The sequence below is a fragment of the Giraffa tippelskirchi genome, chromosome 7 (assembly GCF_054371585.1).
Source record: "Giraffa tippelskirchi isolate mGirTip1 chromosome 7, T2T-mGirTip1v1.2.pri, whole genome shotgun sequence".
Classification (NCBI taxonomy): Eukaryota; Metazoa; Chordata; class Mammalia; order Artiodactyla; family Giraffidae; genus Giraffa; species Giraffa tippelskirchi.
In genome coordinates this window covers 19,747,616-19,768,217 of record NC_137281.1, presented here as the reverse complement: position 1 = coordinate 19,768,217, position 20,602 = coordinate 19,747,616, and the positions used below count along the sequence as shown (strand labels likewise).

The 20,602-nt window shown below is 43.1% G+C and overlaps 1 pseudogene; it reads left to right on the top strand.

The window, feature by feature from the left end:
* Positions 1-20,199: 20,199 nt before the first annotated feature.
* Positions 20,200-20,357, top strand: LOC145515969 (small nucleolar RNA SNORA70; annotated as a pseudogene).
* Positions 20,358-20,602: the final 245 nt, after the last annotated feature.

Sequence of the window (20,602 nt, the reverse complement as noted above, 5' to 3'; positions counted from 1 at the left end):
GACACCTGAAATGGGTCCCTGGGCCCACTTGTGTTGGCCCATCTCTGTCATGCTTGCTCTGCCATCTACCTAATATTTCTCCTTTAAAAGGGCTCATTTTTTTATACAAAACAGTGGTTTTTTTTTAAAGTTACATGACTACCATAAAAGTAAAACGAGCATCACTTGCCATAGAGAGATGGTATCAATGAAATTAAATATAAATACATATCTAAATAAAGGATGGTTTCCTCCGCATGGCTTAAAATCACCTGCGACTGCCCTGGAGCACGTGCGCCCCCTTTGGGCTCCTGCTTCTTGGGGGACCATTGAGGCTCTGAGGAACTGTAAGTCGATGCTCGAAACATCTGCAGCCGTGGCAACAGCTGAGGGCTTTTACAAATCGGATACACAACTTGGGCTATGACGTCTTTTGTGTTCCTGCAATCTAAATCCTCCTTCGTCCAAGCCTTCAAGACATACACAAATATTTACAGGTGTCAATCCAGGGGTCTATATCGGGGTGGATATGGGACACAGATGGGGTTAACTGGGATGATCTTGAAGTGGAATCTCTTCTGAAGAACCTGCAGCAGGGATGGGCAGGGTGGAAATGAGGCTGCAGCTCAGAGCCAAGAGGTGGGTGATGGTAATGTGTGCGGCAGAAGTCTCAGGGGTCTCCCCCAGGGCTCATGGGGAAGGGTGGTCCTCACTGGCTAAGCTCAGGGCCAAGTGTCTCTGCCTCCCCTGAGGGTCAACCAGGCCCCCATCATGGCTGGCACATAGTGGCTTTTCCACATACACTAAAGCAATTGACTTTAGAATTCGAGGCTGTATTGTGTTAACCTGGAGAGGACCTCACGACCCCCAGTCATGCAACATGGGAGCAGGGGCTCACCCCTTTGGGGGGCTCCATGTAGATAGGGCAGGAGGACTGATTTTGGCAGGAATATGACAAGAGAGTGACAAAAGGAGCGTTTGCCTGTGTTACCCACCGCAACTATTCCCAACAGCCTTACGAAGACACACTGAATTCTCACAAAACAGTAAGCAGATGCTATCCTCTTAATAAATTTCCAATCTTTAAAAACCCATCATTCTGGCCAAATGCCGTGGCTTTCCCTAATAAACAAGGAAGGCTGTGTGGCCAGCTGGATTAATTAATACCCACAGGTTCCTGACCTTTTCCTGGTCACTTGGACAATCAGTTCCCCCCAAGACAGATGACCCGCTCGCCCGTCTTCTTCCATGATGTATGTGTGTCCTTCTCATGCAAGAGACGTGGGGTGAGGATCCAGTCCCCGACCGGGTCCACTTTCTGTTCCAGAATAAAACAAACATCAAAACAAAAATCTAGCCTGTCTTTCCTTGGCCTTCCCCCATTGCACAGCCAGATCCTTATAAGGAAATCAGCATTTGCTCCAACAACCAAGGATACCTCGCTGTCTTCTGCTAAAGAGTGAGGCTTCATTTCTTTTTCTAAAGCCATGGCGTCTCTCCCACCCCCACCCAGAGAAACAGCATGCCCTGAGCCAGGGTTTTGGCTGGAGAGTTGGCATGTCTATGCTCTGTGCCCACATCAGGGGCAGGCTGTGCCTCCAGATAGGGTGTTTGGAGAGATCCTGTTTGGACAAAAAGGATAATCCTCAGGCTAAGAAAGAGAAACTCAGGGATTCTGCTGGCTGCTATGGAAGCCACGCCTGTCCCCAGAGCTGGACCACAAGCACTGGACGTTTACCAAGCCCCTCTGTCTCCCAATTCATACTAAAGTATGAATGGCCATCCCAAACACAACAGAGGGCAGTACAAGGAAGGCATGCAGATAGAAGTAGGCACCTCACTTTGCTATATTAGATTGCATCCATATTCCAAGTTCACAGCCCGAGGCCACCAAAGGAAAAGAATAATCATTTGTACCGTTCACAAACATAATAGGAAATGAAACTTGAGAATACATGAAATCAGCTTCAGAAACTACAAAAACATACATCCTGGAACTATTTGACCGGGGGCAGCATAAACATTGTAATTGTTTGTAGTCAAGGTAGAAAATAAAAGTAGAAAAACATATGAGCATCGTCTTGTGGGCAAGCCCTCCCTCTGATTTGGGTCAGCACAGGAAGTGCTCGCAATGCAGGTAAAAGAGCCCAGGTTCAAATTCAGATTATATCACCCACCAGCTACTTGGTCTTGATCACCTGAGTTCAACTTTTCTGCCTTAGTTTTCTCATCTGTAAAGTGGGTATAACCATACCATATCCTCATAGGTTGTTGGGAGGATGCCTGGATCCAAGACTTCAATAGAACACTACCTGGCTTCTGCTAAACCTCCTCACTTCAGGGTCACAAACAGGACACCTGAAGAGGGACCAATGGATATTTTAAACATAAAGCATCCCCGGATGATTCTGATAATCCTTCTGGTTTAGGACACCTGGTTTAGAATGCAGCAATCGTGAGGAATGACCATGATGATCATGAAGACAACCACTGTTAGCACCCTCATGCCTGGGCCAGCCCCTGCTCCACAAAGTCTTATCTGCCCTCCACATAGCTACCCAGACTCACCAACTCCCAGTCCTCTCCAGAAAGACTCCTGAGAGCCAAGTTTTCATCCCCAGTCTTAACTTTTACAAGTGCCCAGGGGAGAAGCAACCACACAAAGATAACAGCTTTGTGTTTGGTGAGTCTTGGAAGAGGGCCATGCTTCTTGTTAACATTAAGCCTTGCTATGGCTGCCAGGAAACTCAAAAAAATTAACTAGAGCAACTTAACCAATATATTTTACTTGTGTATTCCTTTGATATGTAAGCATTATTTTTTCTATTTCAAAAGCATGATTGAAAATTCTATTAAATATGTGAATTTGTCAAAAGCTAATTGGCAGAGTTCCCCACTAAGGGTGAGAACATTCCAGAGCTGCTGCTGAGAAGCAGAGTATAAATGCATAGCCTTAAAATGTGCCAGGGTTCACACTAGGAGTTTCTGCTCAAGAGATGAAGTTTTAATGATACCTCCTAAGTTCCCTCTCCTACAAGCTGGAGGAATAACCAGAAGAAAAGAGAAGAGGCAGGTACATCAGGAGCCAGAACACCCAGGTGGCCCATTTGGTAGCCGCGTGATCTTCTAGGACCTCAGTTATCTGATCTGTAAAATGGGATCTATTGGGAATAATGAGACAAACTCGCCGTGTGCATCTGATGCAATAGGATTGCCACAGGGGTGTATGAAATAAAGGATGACAACAGCCTTTGAAGACAATGGGGCACGGCATCCATGCAGCATCGTCATAGCAATTTCACCTTTTGCATCTCCTTCCATGATACCTGAAGGTCCTGTTTAGAAAAGGGGAATTCTTAAGTGATGTAGCTTGCTTCCTCTCTCTAGATTTCCGTTTCTTCACCCATGAGAAAAGAATAAAAAGTCCTGGTCCAAATCTCCAAGTTAGCACTGGTCTGAAAACAATGGTAGCTCTCGCTGCCAAACTTCACGTCGAACCCTCACAGCAGCCACGTGAAATAAGTGCTGTTAATGTCAACTCCACTTTAGAGGCGAGGAGACAGAGGCACAGACAGCTTAAGAAGTGGCCAAAGGTCACAGAGCAATTCATTCCCAGGCAGTCCGGCTCCTTTTAAAATATTTATTTAATTATTTTAATAAATAATATTTTACCATGTATTTTTAATATCTAAGTAATATTTATTTTAATATTTATTAAAGTGTTACTATTTATCAAAATATTGTTGATATTTTAATATTTATTTTTATTTATTTGGTTATGCCAGGCTTACTTGTGGAATGAGGGTTCATTTGTTGCAGAATCTGGGATCTGGTTCCCTGACTAGGGATCAAACCTGAGCCTCTGGCAGTGGAAGTGCAGGGTCTTAGCCACTGGACCACCAGGGAAGTCCCCTGACCCAGGCTCTTAAATGTACACCCTCTGCAGTGAGAGTAGGGATGAGAAAGACAAAGAGGAGGGATGCAGAACTTCTTGTCCCAGTTTCTGGTGCCCTGAGGGACCTCTGTTCCTAGATGGTGGCCCAAGGGGGCAGACCAAGGGCAGACGGCACAGTTGCTGGTAACCATCAGGCCTGTGTCCCCTCGATGTTCAGGTCATCTTCACCTTTCCTGGTTTGGTCAGAGTTAAGAGAAAGACTCTTCAGACACCCACCAGCAAAGCCCACAGAACGTGGATGACACATCCTGACACAAGGTTGAGGAGGAACAACAGGTACAGAGAGATCATATGACATGTGGGTCCATTAAAGAACAAGGCTGGCCCACGGGGTGTGTGAGTCGGAACATGGGATGCTCTGGGAAGCTGCTGGCCGGGGAGGTGTGCCCAGGTTCCTCGTGTCTGGGTGCTGGTTACATAGGCGTGTTCCAATCATCGAGTTGTGCCCTTGTAATCAGTGCACTTTTCAGTATGAACATTACACTTGAAATTAAATATCTTTTAAAAAGGGGGTTACAACTTCACCTAGACAGAAGCAGTAAAGCTAGAATTCAGAAGTGCCCACTAACATTGGCACCTTTATCCACAACCGGTTCTAAATGATTAAAAAAACAAATAGAGATGGCAAATGTGTTTCTCCTTTGGCTGTCCCATGATGAAATCCATGCACCTCAGAAGATGCCCAGGAAAGTTTCCAAACAAAGGAGGTGCCAGAGGAGGCCAGCAGTACACAGTTGATACAGCACAGAACAACTGATCTACCTCAGTTGTATATTAAATAACTGTGTGATCATTTGCTTAATATCTTTCTGCGGGCTCAGTGAAACTGGGACTGAGTCTGGTATGTACAAGGCAAGTGCATAGTAGGCTTCTAGAAATATCTAAGGTAAGGAACAATGAATAAGCCCTTATTAGTCCTTATGGCACTTGCAGTTTCTACCCCATAACTTGTATTCTCCCTTCTTTCTCCCTCCACTCTTCCAGGGTCTCTCGCTCGCTCTCTCTCTCTCTCTCTCTCTCTCTCTCTCTCTCTCTCTCTCTCACACACACACACACACACACACACACAAACAAACTGACCAAGAGGTCCCTGCCAGCACCTCGGGCCGGGCCACATAAGTTCTCCAAGACACACTGAGGCATCTATGCCTCTGCTCACCGGACATCCTGGCAGTGGAACCACTGGTGAGTTTCCCAGGACACGGGGGCAACCAACCCCCAGCAGACAATGCTTCAAGCCCCCAAACAAGGCCGCCTGATCAGTTGGGCATGGCCTTCTGGGGAGCCCTGAAGCCGAGGGGAATCCCCGATGCCCTGTGGGCAGGAGCCCCAGTAGCTTGGATGTCCTGCTTCATAGATGTAGTTTTTGCCTCTGGTTCTGCCTGTGTCTATAGCTCGAGATTTCACCATCAGGCTGGCAATTTCTCCGCATCTCCTCTGAAGCTTATGGGTGCCGTGCTTGGCAAAGCTCATGATGGTTGTTACCCAACACTCACGCGAGGGGGAACCCTGGTGTCCCCCATATCTGTCTTTCACCAGAACTTCTGCCTCACCCTTGTCACCCCACAGCTGCTTTGGCACCTTTTCCTGAAAATGTGGCTTCTGCTCCCTGCTCTGCCACCTCCAGCCAGGGGGACACTCAGCGAGGAGCAGCCCAGCTCCTGGAGACCCTGGGACCTGCAGAAGCTCCTGCCCAGCCGCCAGACTCCCTGCCCCCTCTTCCCTTTACAATTTGCCTGTTGCTCCCTCATCTCCAGGATCCCCTCTCGGCAGCATGTGACTGGGTGTTCCATTGCGGGACAGCCAAGTTTATATGCTGTCAGGCACTTTATATCCCCCATAACTCTGCCTCCCAAGCCCTCCTGTGCATGTGTTTAATTTTTACAATCAAGAAGACGAATGGGGAGAGTGACAGCCCAGACACCCTGGAGGGGTGGGCTCCGGCCCTGCCTTGGCAGAACCTGGGCATGAATTCCATAAGTGACCTGAGGCTGTATTTTCTGCATAACACCCCAGTGGTTTTTAAATCTCCTTAAACTTTTGATGGCTGAGATAAAGGAGAAGGCGGAGGCTGTGTAAATATGGAGCCACTATTTGGGCAGAGCTGCCCAGACCTCTGTGGGGGTGGGTGTTGAGGCTACTTTGTGTTGTCAGTTGGGGTCCATTCCCAGCTCCCTTCCCATGCCCACACGCTCTTCCATCTCACACCCAGTGGGCAGAATGGGGGGAGCACCCATCTCCCCCATGCCCTTATCTTTCCAAGACACACCCTGTGATGACAGTGACGACAGGGATGAAGAAAAGACACATAAAAAGAAAATATTTCATGAGAATAAATGCATCTCTTTTCAATGGTGTTATTTTATTCATCATAACCAAGAATCTAATAAAAGCAAAGCCCTTGTTATGAAAATACAGCTCTAAGCCAAGTCCCCTAGATGCCACTTCCACTTGGATGGCAGCCCAATGACCCTCCTGCAAGGCAAATGCTGCAGCCCCTACACCAGAGCAATTGTCTAAAACTGCAGGCCTGTGCACATCTCTGCCCTGCTTTAAATGTCTCACCATCACTCACAGTCTATGTTCTATCATGTGTTCCCTGACTTCCAATAAAACAACAACAGCAGTAATAGTAACAGCAGCCAATACTCAGTGAATAATTGCTTTGAGTGACAAACCATGGGAGATATTTAACAGGAATTATCTCATTTTTCTCCCCTATCACCCCAAGGAGCCAGTTATTTTTATTACACTGATTTCACAGAGATGCATGAGCAGAAACCTGCCTGAGGTCACATGGCAAGTCAGTCCTGTTCTCCAGGAAGACATGCTTGAGGGCTGAGCAACCAAATGAATGTGCCACATACAGTATTCCAGGCATATCTCTCACCACAAGAGGTAAGTTGTAGTTTAGGTTTTGCTTGCCCATCTCCCTCGGTGAATCACCTTCAAGACAGACACACTATCTGATTCATTGTCGTGCCCCAGGATGATGCAAACACGACATGTGGGAGGCAGCAGGTAAGAGCTTTTGGGTGGCCCTATGTTGACATAAGCCAACAGGTAGGTCTCGTTAGCTCAGATGGGCTCTGGGATATCTCTTCTGCCTCTGCGACCTGCTAGGCTGGACCTCATAACCAAGCAAGAAGGTCCCTCAGGATGGAGACAGTCTTTCTTCTTCCCCTCCCCTCCTTCATGAGGTCTAGTTCGTACACCCAGTCAAAATGTTTCTACCTTGAAACATCACCTGAGGACCAATTACATCCACTAGACTTATCTCAAATCCTTCAGCTCAATAATAAATTTTAAAATTGAGTCTGCCACATTATAGTCCCATCATTGTGCCCAGTGATGAGCATTTTATTCCAATATGAGGACAGGAAACAGGAGGGGCCTGTGACATCAGTGAGCTTCCCCAGAGAACCAAGGATTCCGCTGAAGAGAGCAGATGGATCCAGAGCTGAAGTCAAACTGATAATAATCAATATCATCTGAACTAATTCAATTCATTTGCCTTGTATTGAATACGATCTTAATATACTAAGAGACATCAGCTTTCATTAACACCTAAGAAATCATCTTTGAAAAGAGGCAAAATGGTATCAAATGTGTAATGTGAAAAACATTGTTTTCAACATCTTTCCACTTCATTTAGCATTTTGAGGAATTGAGGCTGTATCTTGTAGCTATCAAACTGAATTAATCACCTTGAGACCTGATGGAAGATAACTGGAACTCTAATTTCAGGCTGCTTTTATCCTTGGAAGATGGCCTTTTAAGTTAGAATATGGGAATTAACATAAAATCTTTTCCACTGCTTACAAACCATCATAATACAAATTTTCAATAGACTAGTCCTGGGCTAATGAACATGGTAACCACTCAAGATATATGGTTGCTAAACACTTCGAATGTGGCTGATCTAAATTGAGATGTAAAATACACATAGATTTCAATGACTTTGTTCAAAAAATGTAAAATATCTCAATAATTTTTATATTGACTAGATGTTGAAATGACAACATCTTATAAATATGAGTAAATAAAATGTATGATTAAAATTAATTTTACCTGTTTTTTCTTACTTGTTTATTGTGCTTCCTGAAAATTTTTAATTTACTTATTACAATGCAGCTCACATTGCATGTCTGCTAAACAAGGCTGGCCTATACATTTAAATACAATGGAGAATTGAATAATGTTCACCAAGAGTTTTAAAATGAACTGGGGAAATATATGGAATATCATGTAAGTGAAAAAAGTCATACAAATTGTATGTAGAGGATAATTAAAACCATGTAAAATACACCTGTATGTTGAGGTCTGTGTAGACAGAAATTGACAGAAAGAAAAACTCAGCTAAAACATTCATTTCAGTGTAAATGGTGGGGTTAGAGTGTAAGCATAGTAGTCTCCTTGATACACTTGTAAGTGTTCCTGAAAGAGCTTTTTATTATGTTTATTATCAACAAATAATAAATGTTACCAAAAAGGAAATCATTCCCCATAATAATTAGTATTGTTATTTGTAGCTCTGCATCTTGCCTGAAAATTGCTAAAGTAAATAATTTACAAGAACATTTAGCCCTTATTTAGCCCTCAGTGGCATCTCATCATGAAATACACCATTTCCAATGAAGAGTTCATTCTCAGGAGAGTCCATTTTAGCTATACAACAAAACATTTTCTTTAAGTTAGTGTTCTACTCAGGAACAGGAGATGATCTGGTGAAAAATTTGGCAGTCACCACTGCAGTTACATTGGGAAGAGAAAGTTCATTATCAAAGTTTGCTCATCCAGAATTTATAACTAGTTCCTTGTTGCTTGAATAAAAGGAAAGAAAAAAATATCCCCAGGAAAACATGTCATAAGTTTCCAACAGCTAGACCTCTGTGTACATAACATTTGAAGAAACGAGTATTATCTAAATCAGGAAAGCATGAATGAGAGAATGATCTTGGCTTGATCTTTTGCCAATTTATTCAACCCTCTCAAGGAATCCTGTTGCAATGACATTTATCTGGAAACCCTGAACTCTTCCTGGATCACAAAGGTCCACTCTACTAACCATTCACCCATCTACCCACCCACTCACCCATCCATATATCTTCCACCAACTCATTCATCTACCAGTCCACCATGTATCTACCCACTTACTCTCCCATCCATCTACTGATCCACCCATCTGCTTGTCCATCTGCCTGTCCATTCATTCATCTTCCCATTAAATTTTTCTGGAGAGCTACCATTGGCTAAGAACCATTCTAGATGCTGGGGATATGGCAGTGAACCAAACAAAGTCTTGCTCTTGGCAAGCCTTTGTTCTAGGTGGAGAAGTCATATAGTAAGCAAGTTAAAGCACCATCATGATGATGCCAGAAGGTGACCAATCCTTTAAGAAAAATAAAGCAATGCAATGGGAAAGAAAAAACTAGGATGGGGTTACTTTAACTAATATATTTGAAGAGGTGAGTTTTGAACTGAAATGGCTGGCTGCAAGAGGTGATACCCATGTAAGAACATTTCAGGCACAGAGAAGGGCAAGTGCAAATGTCCTGGGACACACCAATTTTGAAGACCAGGAAGGAGTCCAGTGTGGCGGCAGAGGACAATAGATGAAACAAGAAAATAGGCAGGACCACTTCACCTAAGCCTTGCAGGACATAAAGAATTTAGATTTTATTCTAATTTCAGTGGAAAGGCATCAGGTTGGTAGGGGTCCTGATATGATCTGATTTCCATATTTACTGTGTGGGCAAGAATGAAACAGAGAAGACTTTTGGGAGGCTACTGTAGTCATCCAGGTGAGAGACCAGGGCCACCTGGATGTCTCATAACTCCAGAGTATTTTGAGAAGGCTCCCTTTGGAGCACACGTAATCAACTGTGACCAGCCTAAAAACAACAGCATCAGTTTATTGCCCTCTTAACATGGTGGTGTGGGAAGAGCACACCACCCCTTCAAAAGTGAAATCATCTGCTCAAATCCTTCAAACATTTAAATGCCCCAAATCACACACCAACCAGAAGGTCCCTTTGAGAGTCCCTAAGGTTCGATTCCACTGAGTTTCCTTGCTTTTTATTTGCCTCGACTGGTTCCAGCCGGGTCTGAAAACCGATGTGTCAACAGTCCCTGTCCATGAAGGCTTCCCAGCAACGAGGAAACAGGTCGTCAATTGTAATCTCCATAGAAAACCTGGTTCTGTCAGAGGCTTTCCAAACCCCACATGGCTGGGCCCTATCTGGGAGCTGGTTCCTGCCGACAGCAACAAACAAACATCACAGTGCCCCAAGCTTGGACTGACTGTCACAGGCGAGATGGTGGAGTCCCTGGTGCTCTGAAGTCCCGGCACACTCCTTCTCTGTCAGGGCATCCTGGGTAAGTCTGACCTTGCAGGAATCTGCCCCAGCCCGCTACTTGATGATTTACTACCTTTCTGACTTTATCAACTGCTGTTCCTTTCCTGGCTCCCACCCAGACCCATCTGGGTAGGAACATGGACCCAGTGATCCTGGCATCTGGAAGCATTTGTCTTAAAAGAGCCAATTCCCTCTTGATGACAATTATCAGCTCAGCTTCCAGCCAACAGGCCAGATATTCTCTCCCAAGGCCCAGACCACAGGATGTTGCCTGCGGTGTATGCTGAGTACTCCTCTGTGGGCCACTGTGCTAGGGGCATCCACAGACCAGCTCATGTCCCTGGCCCTGTGAAGGATGGGCCCATGCCAGAGCATCTAGATCACTGGCGAGCGTACGTGCATTCACACACGCACGCGCACACACACATATACTCACAAACACTCTCTCTCTCTCTACCAGAAGTTAGCTCCTGGAATGCAGCATCTGAAAGGCCTAGGAAACGTGGCTGGGGCAGAGGAATGAACTGTTTACTGAGAATTTGCTCAGCTCTGGACTGTGTGAATCAGGACCATGAAGGGAGGCACTGATGTGGTCCTCAGCTGGGCAGAATTGCACGGAGGGTTGAGGAAGCAGTTAGGGATGGAAGACGGTGCCAGATAGCTGGAAGGTGCACCCACAGAATTCACTCTGGGTGCTGTCCCCTGATTTTACACAAACACCTTCTCTTCTCTGGGCTTAGCTTTTCCAATTTTTACCATGGAAACAATGGCTTAGAGGAGTTTCAGAGCTTCCTAGCTACAACAGAATTCCATCACACATAAAGGTCCAGGCTCAGCACTCAGAATCATGCTAAATCAAAACTGTCCCTGAAAACTACTTAGAGTACAGCACACCTTCATGTACATGTGGAGAAGAACTTTTATGAGTATATGTGTCAGTTATGAATGCATTTCACCGTATAAATTACTTCTCTTTCACCAAGCATGTATATGCAGATATGCAGATGATAACCACCCTAATAACAGAAAGCAAAGAGGATCTAAAGAGCCTCTTGATGAAGGTGAAAGACCAGAGTGAAAAAGCAGGCTCAAAGATCAGCATTCAAAAAATGAAGATCATGGCATCCAGTCCCATCACTTCATGGCAAATAAATGGGGAAAAACTGGAAACGGTGACAGATTTTATTTTCTTGGGCTCCAAAATCACTGCAGACAGTGACTGCAGCCATGAAATTAAGACACTTGCTCCTGGAAGAAAAGCTATTACAAACCTATACAGCGTATTAAAAAGCAGAGACATCACTTTGCTGGCAAAGGTCTAGATAGTCAAAGCTGTACTTTCTCTGGTAGTCATGTATGGGTGTGAGAGTTGGACCATAAAGAAGGCTGAGTGCTGAAGAACTGATGTTTCAAACTGTGGTGTTGGAGAAGACTCTTGAGAGTCCCTTGGACAGCAAGGGAATCAAACCAGTCAATCCTACAGGAAATCAACCCTGAATATTCTTTGGAAAGACTGGTGCTGAAGTTGAAGCTCCAGTACTTTGACAACCTGATGCAAAGAGCTGACTCATTGGAAAAGACCCTGATGCTGGCAAAGATTGAGGGCAAGGGGAGAAGAGGGCAACAGAGGATGAGATGGTTGGACGGTATCACTGACTCAATGGACATGAGTTTGAGCAAACTTCATGAGATAGTAAAGGACAGGGAAGCCCAGCGATAAGCATGTATATTTTAATTCACAAATATACATACCTTAAAGAAACATGAGCAGCTGTATAGTATTTCTGGGCTTCCCTGGTGGCTCAGACAGTAAAGAATCTGCCTGCAATGCAGGAAACCCGGGTTCAATCCCTGGGTCGGAAAGATCCCCTGGAGAAAGGAATGGCTACCCACTCCAGTACTCTTGCCTGGAGAATTCCACAGACAGAGGAGCTGGGCTGGTGACAGTCCATGGGGTCGTAGAGAGTCAGACAAGACTGAGCCACTAACACACACATAGTATTTCTACAAATTGATCAGGCTCAGACCCATGACCCAGTTTTGGAGTGATCTTGCTGAAAATTTCCAATTGAAAAGTATTTTCTTGCTGTAACTTCAGAAGCAGTAGACAAGCATGAAACTATCCACAGGAGGAAAGCCCCCCAAAGCCCTAGAACTACTTCACCACCCCCTCAAGCAAGGTCCTTTGCCCACCTGGTAGAGGGAGAAGCTGATTCAAGGATGCAGTCATCTTTGCTTTAATAAACCCTTCTGCCTGCCTCCAAGTACTCGTCAGTGGTGCTCTGGCCTCACCTCCTTCTTAGTAACACAATGTGGGAGGTTTGGGGACCTCTGGTACCCGCCACATGTCCACTGAACCCTTGCTGCCTAACTCCCCAGCACCTGCATAGGGTGGGTGGGCCCTGAGGACTCCCTCCAGTAAAACTGGCTCCTGACAGTCAGAACCTCTAGACTCATCCTGACCAAGCCCCTTCGGCTAAGCCTTGCTGTCCTCGCTCTTACAGCTCAGCCTCTTGCGCCCTCTCAACGTCAGGACTTTAGCCCTTGAAAGGCATTTCCAGTGGCCCAAGGAGGAAGCAATTCTGGGTGGAAGCCCTGACTCAAATGGAGAGCAGCTCCCTGGAAGAGTGAAGCAGATTCAAACCAACTCCCGCCCTTTCTTCAGCATAGACTCATGAGACACCCCACACATGCGGGATCTCCCCTGGGGTGTAGTTTCAGGACAAGCATCCCCTTGAAGGATGTGCAACAACCCTGCTGTCACGGGCAGCCTTCTGGTCGACTTAGCCTCTGCTCCTCACCCAGGTGGGCAAGCGTGGTGGCGGGAGCCACCTCCCCAGCCTCCACGGCCCTCCCCACTGAGAAGGCGCTGGAGCTGTGGCCTCCCTCTGTTATGGGCCTGCCTCTCCCTGCCAAGGTTTTAACAGCATCTGGGCACAGGTGCGGCTGCTGCCAGCCTCCAGGGCCAATAAGCGGAAACTCGGTGGAGGAAAATGAGGACACCAACCACATTGCCATTATGTTCTCCCAGAACATGCAGTGCTCCCAAATAAATGTGTCTCCAGCATCATCACACCACAATATTCATATGGCTCATTACTGGTTTTAATTTTGCCCGTTGCTTATTTACTGTCTCCTTCCCCCACTTTATTGCCAGGGTTGGAAGAGTTACTCATCCATGCCCAGCACAGAATGTCCCCAAAGTGGGATCTCTCCAGAAATTTCTGGCCCCACTCAGCCCCCACAGGACAGGCTCTGGCCCAAATCACACACAGCGCCAATGGTTCCTCCATGTGGCTCTTCCCTTAACCTCCTCATCATCCTGACTCACTGCTTTCCTGTGTCTGGAATGGGCTCCCTCTTCTTTCTATGACCATATCCTGCAGGGCCGTCTCATGGGCTGACAGGAGGACTGAAGATGGCACACAGGACCTCAAAATATGAGGACACAGATATGCCCTTGTGAGCAGGGCTCAGCCTGGGCTCCACTGCCCCCCTTTAGGTCATCCTCATGTCCCAGAAACCAGGGGCAGCAATGCCCTCTCCTAACTGCTTGGGGAACCTAGTGTGGTGGTTCATCCCTAGAGACACCTCGGAAGAAGCACAATCCACATCTCCTTTGAATGAAAGAGGATGAGCAACCTGAACTTCATTAATACATTTTTTAAAGATGCTTTTTATTTAGGTTTGGAAAGCACATTATAATATGAAGAAGCAAAACTCATCAACACACCTCTCTCTGTTCATCAGAATAAGCTCTTAACATATTGGAGCTTTTATTTTTTATCTTTTTCACCTGTATCTCAAACCAAACGAAAACAAAACAAAAATAGAGTTCAGAGCATTATCATGTCATGAAATCTTTTTTCTCAGATCTTTTTTCCCCAAATTGTAAAATTGTTCTGTGTTCCCTGTAACCAGTGATGAGAAACAAAGACACAAAAACACAATTAACAACCTGTCTCCTTCCTGCCGCTCCATCCTCAGAAAATAACTGAAGCTAACAGCATGGGCTATTTCTTGTATTACTGCATTTTTGTTCATAAGACACAATGAACAGATGGACAGACATAATGGAGAGATGAAGAAGAAAACATGCAAGAAAGAAAGACAGAGACAGAGGAAGGGAGGAAAGAAGAAAGCTTAGAAAGAAGAGAGGTAAGGGAGAGCAAGACAGGAAGAAGAAGGAGAGGAAGGAAGGAAGGAATCGATTTAAGAAAAGATAAGGAAAAGAAGAACAAGGAAATTTAGAAAGAAAACAAAGATTTAATAAAAATAGGTTTTTACTCTTCTACATATATCATACATTTTTGTTTTTCTGTGACTTATTTTATTCCCAGTGAATTGTCATGGTATCCCTTTGGTAAAACAGATCTGTCTCTCATAACTGCATCATATTCCATAGTTCTGACACACACATTGTATATCCAATCATTCCTCTATTAATGGAGAGTCAGAAGATGTACTCTCCCCTCTTCTTTAAAAATAATGCTTTTATTTCTGCAAGATAGAGTTATAAAATGGAATTGCTGGGTCAAAGAATATGCATATTTTAATTTTAATAGCTTTCTAAGATTACTTTCCCAAAAGGCTGAAGCAAGTCACCTTCCCACTAGCAATATATGGGATGTCTAGATCTTTGCCGCTTTGCCAGCACTTAATGTTATCCCTTGTACACTGGTGTCAGCCTGGTGGGTAATACACAATATTTCATTTTCTCTTTAATTTTTACTTCCCAATGTCCTGAGTTTGAATATGTTTTTTCAGTTTAATGACCACTGGGATTTTCTTATCTGTGAATTATCTATTGATAGCCTTTGGCATGTTTTTAATTGGGTCACTTTTTTTTTTGCAGATACTTTTTGCATATTATGCATATTAACCACGTGTTATAAACCTTTTTGTCAATTTGTGTATCATTATGTCACACAGTTTCCCATATATTTCAACCCACCTTGTAAACAACTGGAATGCCTGTATAATATGTCAGAGTGTGAATGTGAAGGTATTAACTGTTCCCTCTGTGTGTGTGTGTGTGTGTGTGTGTGTGTGTGTGTGTTAGTCACTAAGTCGTGTCCGACTCTTTGCGACCCCACTGACTGTACCCCACCAGGCTCCTCTGTCCATGGGATTTTCCAGGCAAAAATACTGGGGTGGGTAGTCTTTCACTTTGCCAGATCTTCCCGACCCGGGGATCAAACCCATGTCTTCTGCATTGACAGGAGGATTCTTTACTGTCTGAGCCGCCAGGGAAGCCCATGTTCCCTCCATATTGTTGGAATTCAGTTCTCTCACTCTCTTTCTCTGTCTCTCTCTCTCTCTCTGATATCATGAATAATGTAGGAACTTCTGTCCATATTTTACGTTATTTTTATGAGGCAATTTAGTACATTTTAAAATTAAGAATTTTATTTTTAAAAGTAAATTTACTAAATCAAAAATATGAACATTCTAAAAAAGTTACGAATATCGCTAAACTGCATTCTTAATAGATGTAACAATTTACTCTTCTTCCAGCTCCATGTTCTGTCTTGTGCCCTTGCTGGTGTGGGAATCGCAGTTCTGAAAAATCTATAAACTTGATGGCTTAAGATCGTATCATATTTATTGTTTTAATTATTATTGTTAAAATATACTCATGAGATTGATACTTTCTATACTCACTTGTCATTTACCTTTATTCTCGTATGACTCAACTTTCTCTATGTGGCCTATGCATTTTTTTTCTTTGGGATATCTTAATTTTTTAAGTTTATATGTAAATTGGGAGCTTGGGATTAGACGATGCAAACTATTATATATAGAATGAATAAACAAGAAGGTGCTGCTGTATAGCACAGAGAACTATATTTAATATCCTGTGATAAACAATAATGGAAAAGAATATGAAAAAGAATGAGTTTTGTATTGTATGTTTTGTGTGTGTGTGTTAGCTGCTCAGTCATGTCCGACTCTTTGTGACCTCATGGACTGTAGCCCATGAGGCTCCTCTGTCCATGGGATTCTCCAGACAAGAATACTGGAGAGTGTTGCCACTCCCTTCTCCAAATATGTATGTGTATATATACACAAACACACACACACACACACACACACACATATATATGACTCACATTGCTGTAGAGCAGAAATTAACACAATATTGTAAATGAACTATACTTCAATAAAATAAGTTAAAAAATAAATATATGTATATGAATTCTTTTTGTATGTAGGGTAAAAAATACTGTTATCTTTGTAGAAAATAATTCCCAGTTGCAACTTTGCTTTGTGACCTCACTTTGAAATAAAATATGTAAATCCCAACATAGCCACACCATTGACCTACTATGATTTCTTTCATAGTGTTAAGCCACCTCTCAGCCAAGAGATTATTTCAGTATGTACTGAGGCTTTCCTCTAGTTTGATTTTTATTTAATCTTTAACTTTTCAACCCTTTTACCTATTTGGGATATGATGTAAGGATAATTGAGTTTATTTCCCTTGTGTAGGTTTCCCAGTATCATTTGTGGAATAGTCCGCAAATATTAAGAACTTCCAACAAAACTGATTTGAATCTCTCTAGTCTACTTTCCATATTTGTGTATTTTCTGTATTTGTAATTGACTTGATACTTTCAAGTCAATTTATTAATAAGTATTTTTGCATTATAATGTATTTTATTTGGCAGAACTAGTTCCCTCTCCTCCAATAGTCTTTAGTTTTAATTTTTTAACTGTTGCTTGTCCATCTGATTTCTTCCAAGCATACTTTAAAAACATTTTATTTTTTACTCCTCTCCTAAAAAAATAGTTCTTTCCACACCTTGATTCAGATTACCTAGAACCTTAATCCAATTTACAAGGAATTTAGACATTTGATTTCTTGTTCAGCTGTCTTTTTAAACTTTTCCCTGGATGTTTATATTCTTGATTTTTATTTGGTTATTATTATTGAGTTAAAAATAAACTTGTATATGTTTATCATGAATACAACCCAATCCATTTCAAGTTAAGGGTTGTGATTTTTCCATATGGATATTCATTCATTTCATCATCATTTGTTGGGAGACTATCCTTTTCCCATAAATCATCTTGGTTCCTCTGTCAAGAATCAATTGACTGTGTAATGGTGGGTCTACAACTGGATGCTTTATGCTGTTTCATTAGTCTATATAGGTATTCCAATGCTAGTTACACTAATTATGCCTAACATGATGATTACTGATGCTTTATATTAAGCCTCGAAATCAGATATTGTGAGACTTCCACACTTGTTCTTCATAAAATAGTTTTGGCTACTCTATTCCCTTTGCTTTTAAAAAGAAAAAAAAAACTACCTTAGAATCACCTTGTCTGTCTCAATTAATTAAAAAACTAAGAGTTTAATTGAGATTGCATTGAATCTATGACTCAGTTGGGGGAGAACTGACATCTCAGCAATAATGAGTCCATGAAGATGGTATATCTCTCCTTTTTGTTCAGTTCAGTTCAGTTCAGTTGTTCAGTCGTGTCTGACTCTTTGCGACCCCATGCATCGCAGCATGCCAGGCTTCCCTGTCCATCACCAACTCCCGGAGTTTATCCAAACCCATGTCCATCAAGTCGGTGATGCCATCCAGCCATCTCATCCTCTGTCGTCCCCTTCTCCTCCTGCCTTTAGTCTTTCCCACCATCAGGGTCTTTTCCAATGAGTCTGTTCTTAGCATCAGGTGGCCAAAGTATTGGAGTTTCAGCTTCAACATCACTCCTTCCAGTGAACACTCAGGACTGATCTCCTTTAGGATGGACTGGTTGGATCTCCTTGCAGTCCAAGGGACTCTCAAAAGTCTTCTCCAACACCACAGTTCAAAAGCATTAATTCTTCGGCACTCAGCTTTCTTTATAGTCCAACTCTCACATTCATACATGACTACTGGAAAAACCATAGCCTTGACTAGCTGGACCTTTGTTGGCAAAGTAGTGTCTCTGCTTTTCAATATGCTATCTAGGTTGGTCATAACTTTCCTTCCAAGGACTAAGTGTCTTTTAATTTCATGGCTGCAATCACCATCTGTAGTGATTTTGGAGCCCAAAAAAATGAAGTCTGACATTGTTTCCACTGTTTCCCCATCTATTTCCCATGAAGTGATGGGACCAGATGCCATGATCTTAGTTTTCTGAATGTTGAGCTTAAAGCCAACTTTGTCACTCTGCTCTCTCACTTTCATCTTTTTTGTTAGGTCTTTAATTTTTCTAAGCAATGTTTGATTAGTTTTCTGTTTATTGGTCTTACCCACATCTTGATAAATTTATCTGTATAAACATTTGATATTATTAATACAACTATAGGTGGTATTTTAAATTTTCAACTTCCCAATTATTTGTGACTAATATAAAAAGTACAGTGGATATTTGTATGTGTATGATTATATTGTATCTTAGACTTTCTGTATTTGGCTATTATCTCTAGTAGCTTTCTTGTAGATTTTTTAAACCTTATCTAGAAAATTGTATCATCTGCAAATGAAGACAGGTTTGCCTCTTCATTACCCATATGTATACACCACCAAAATGTTATAGAAGCTGATTTGTTAAAGGCAGAATAAGTGATCAACTTAGGTGAATTGTGACCTGGTCCTGGGGACTTACTCAAAACAGCAATGTCCTCTCCACTTCCATTTTCTGTTCCTTACAGAAAATTAAAGTCAGTGTCCATTGAGAAAAGAAGCAATGGGTTAGATGAAGAAGCTGGGTCTGGGAAATAATCTGGTGAGCTGAAATTGTATAGACACATTCAAAATATTCAGACTAAATATATTTATATATGTTAAAACTTCTTAATTTATCTGTGTTTGTGCTTCATCAGAGCCCTGTTTCTGGTGTACCTGGTTTGAGACTGATGCAGGTAATTCGTGTTCTATGCCTTTGCACATAGTGGGCCTCAAAAAATATTTGCATGTGGGACCTCATTAAGCCTCGTTCTATGACAGAAAGCTTATCCTGACTGGCATAGAAAGACAGACAAACAAAAGTTGGCAAGGTATTGTATTTGCTCAGGTAACTGATAAATTTAGGGGTGCATCCTCAAGCCTAGTTGAATGTAAAAACCTTCTTTCTCTGACTATTGGCTTTGTTCATGAGTGGCCTCTTCCCACATCCTTATAAGATGACCTTCAGCAGTTCTAAGCTTATTTTCCAGGTGTTCAGTAACCCTATGGAAAGGGAACTCCATACTAGTTGTACTAGTTGCAACAGAAGTCCTGGGCTTGAATCTCACTGGCCCAGCTGATGTCAAGAGGTCATTCTTGAACCTCTACCTGTAAGACAGGGGGGTGGGGTTAGCATCACCAAAACTACAGGGATAATCAAGGGGTCATTAGCAAACATACTCTAGGTTTCCATTTATATGACATTCTAGGAGAAAAGCAAAAAGTCAGAGATAAGAGTGAGGATACGAGTTGACTAGAAGAGGAAAGGGTGTATCTTATGCCATGATGCAAATATTCTTTGGGCTTCTTTATAGCTCAGCTGGTAAAGAATCCACCCGCAATGCAGGAGAACCCTGTTCAATTCTTGGGTCAGGAAGATCTGCTGGAGAAGGGATAGGCTACCCACTCCAGTATTCTTGGGCTTCCCTGTAGCTCAGCTGGTAAAGAATCCACCCACAATGCAGGATACCAGAATTTGATCCCTGCGTTGGGAAGAGTCCCTGGAGAAGGGAACAGCTACCCACTCCAGTATTCTGGCCTGGAGAATTCCATGGACTGTATAGTCCATGGCGTCACAAAGAGTCGGACACAACTGAGTGACTTTCACTTTCAAATATTTTTTATCTTGATTGCAGTGGTGGTTACATAAATGCATACATTTGTCAAAAGCTGCAGAATGGTTCACCTATAAAGGGTGAATTTTGCCATATGTACACTCAATAAACATGAATTTTCTTTGCAGCCAATTAAGCCAACCATGTTCATTTCCCCATGGAGACTCAGCATACAATGGCTGCAAACAATGCAGCCATTGCTGCAACGTGCAATGGCTCCTCGGTAGTGTATGTAGGCTGTTGGTTATACCGGCTGTGCTAAGGGACCTTGGAGACAGCCCTTTCCAGTGGATACTCATAACAAGCATGCTGTCCCCAGTCTAGGCTCCAGACAGGTATAGGCAGTACCTTTAGAAAGCCCCAGGGTACAGGGGCCAGGATCCACTTTGGCCGAGTCATAATATCCATCCGCAGCAAGCTGCAGAACAAGGACCATGTGACTGAGGCCCCAGGGAGGGTCAAGTTCAAGTTTCCTGGCCTCCAGAAGATCTACATCTCCAAAAATTGGGGATTTACTAAGTTTAA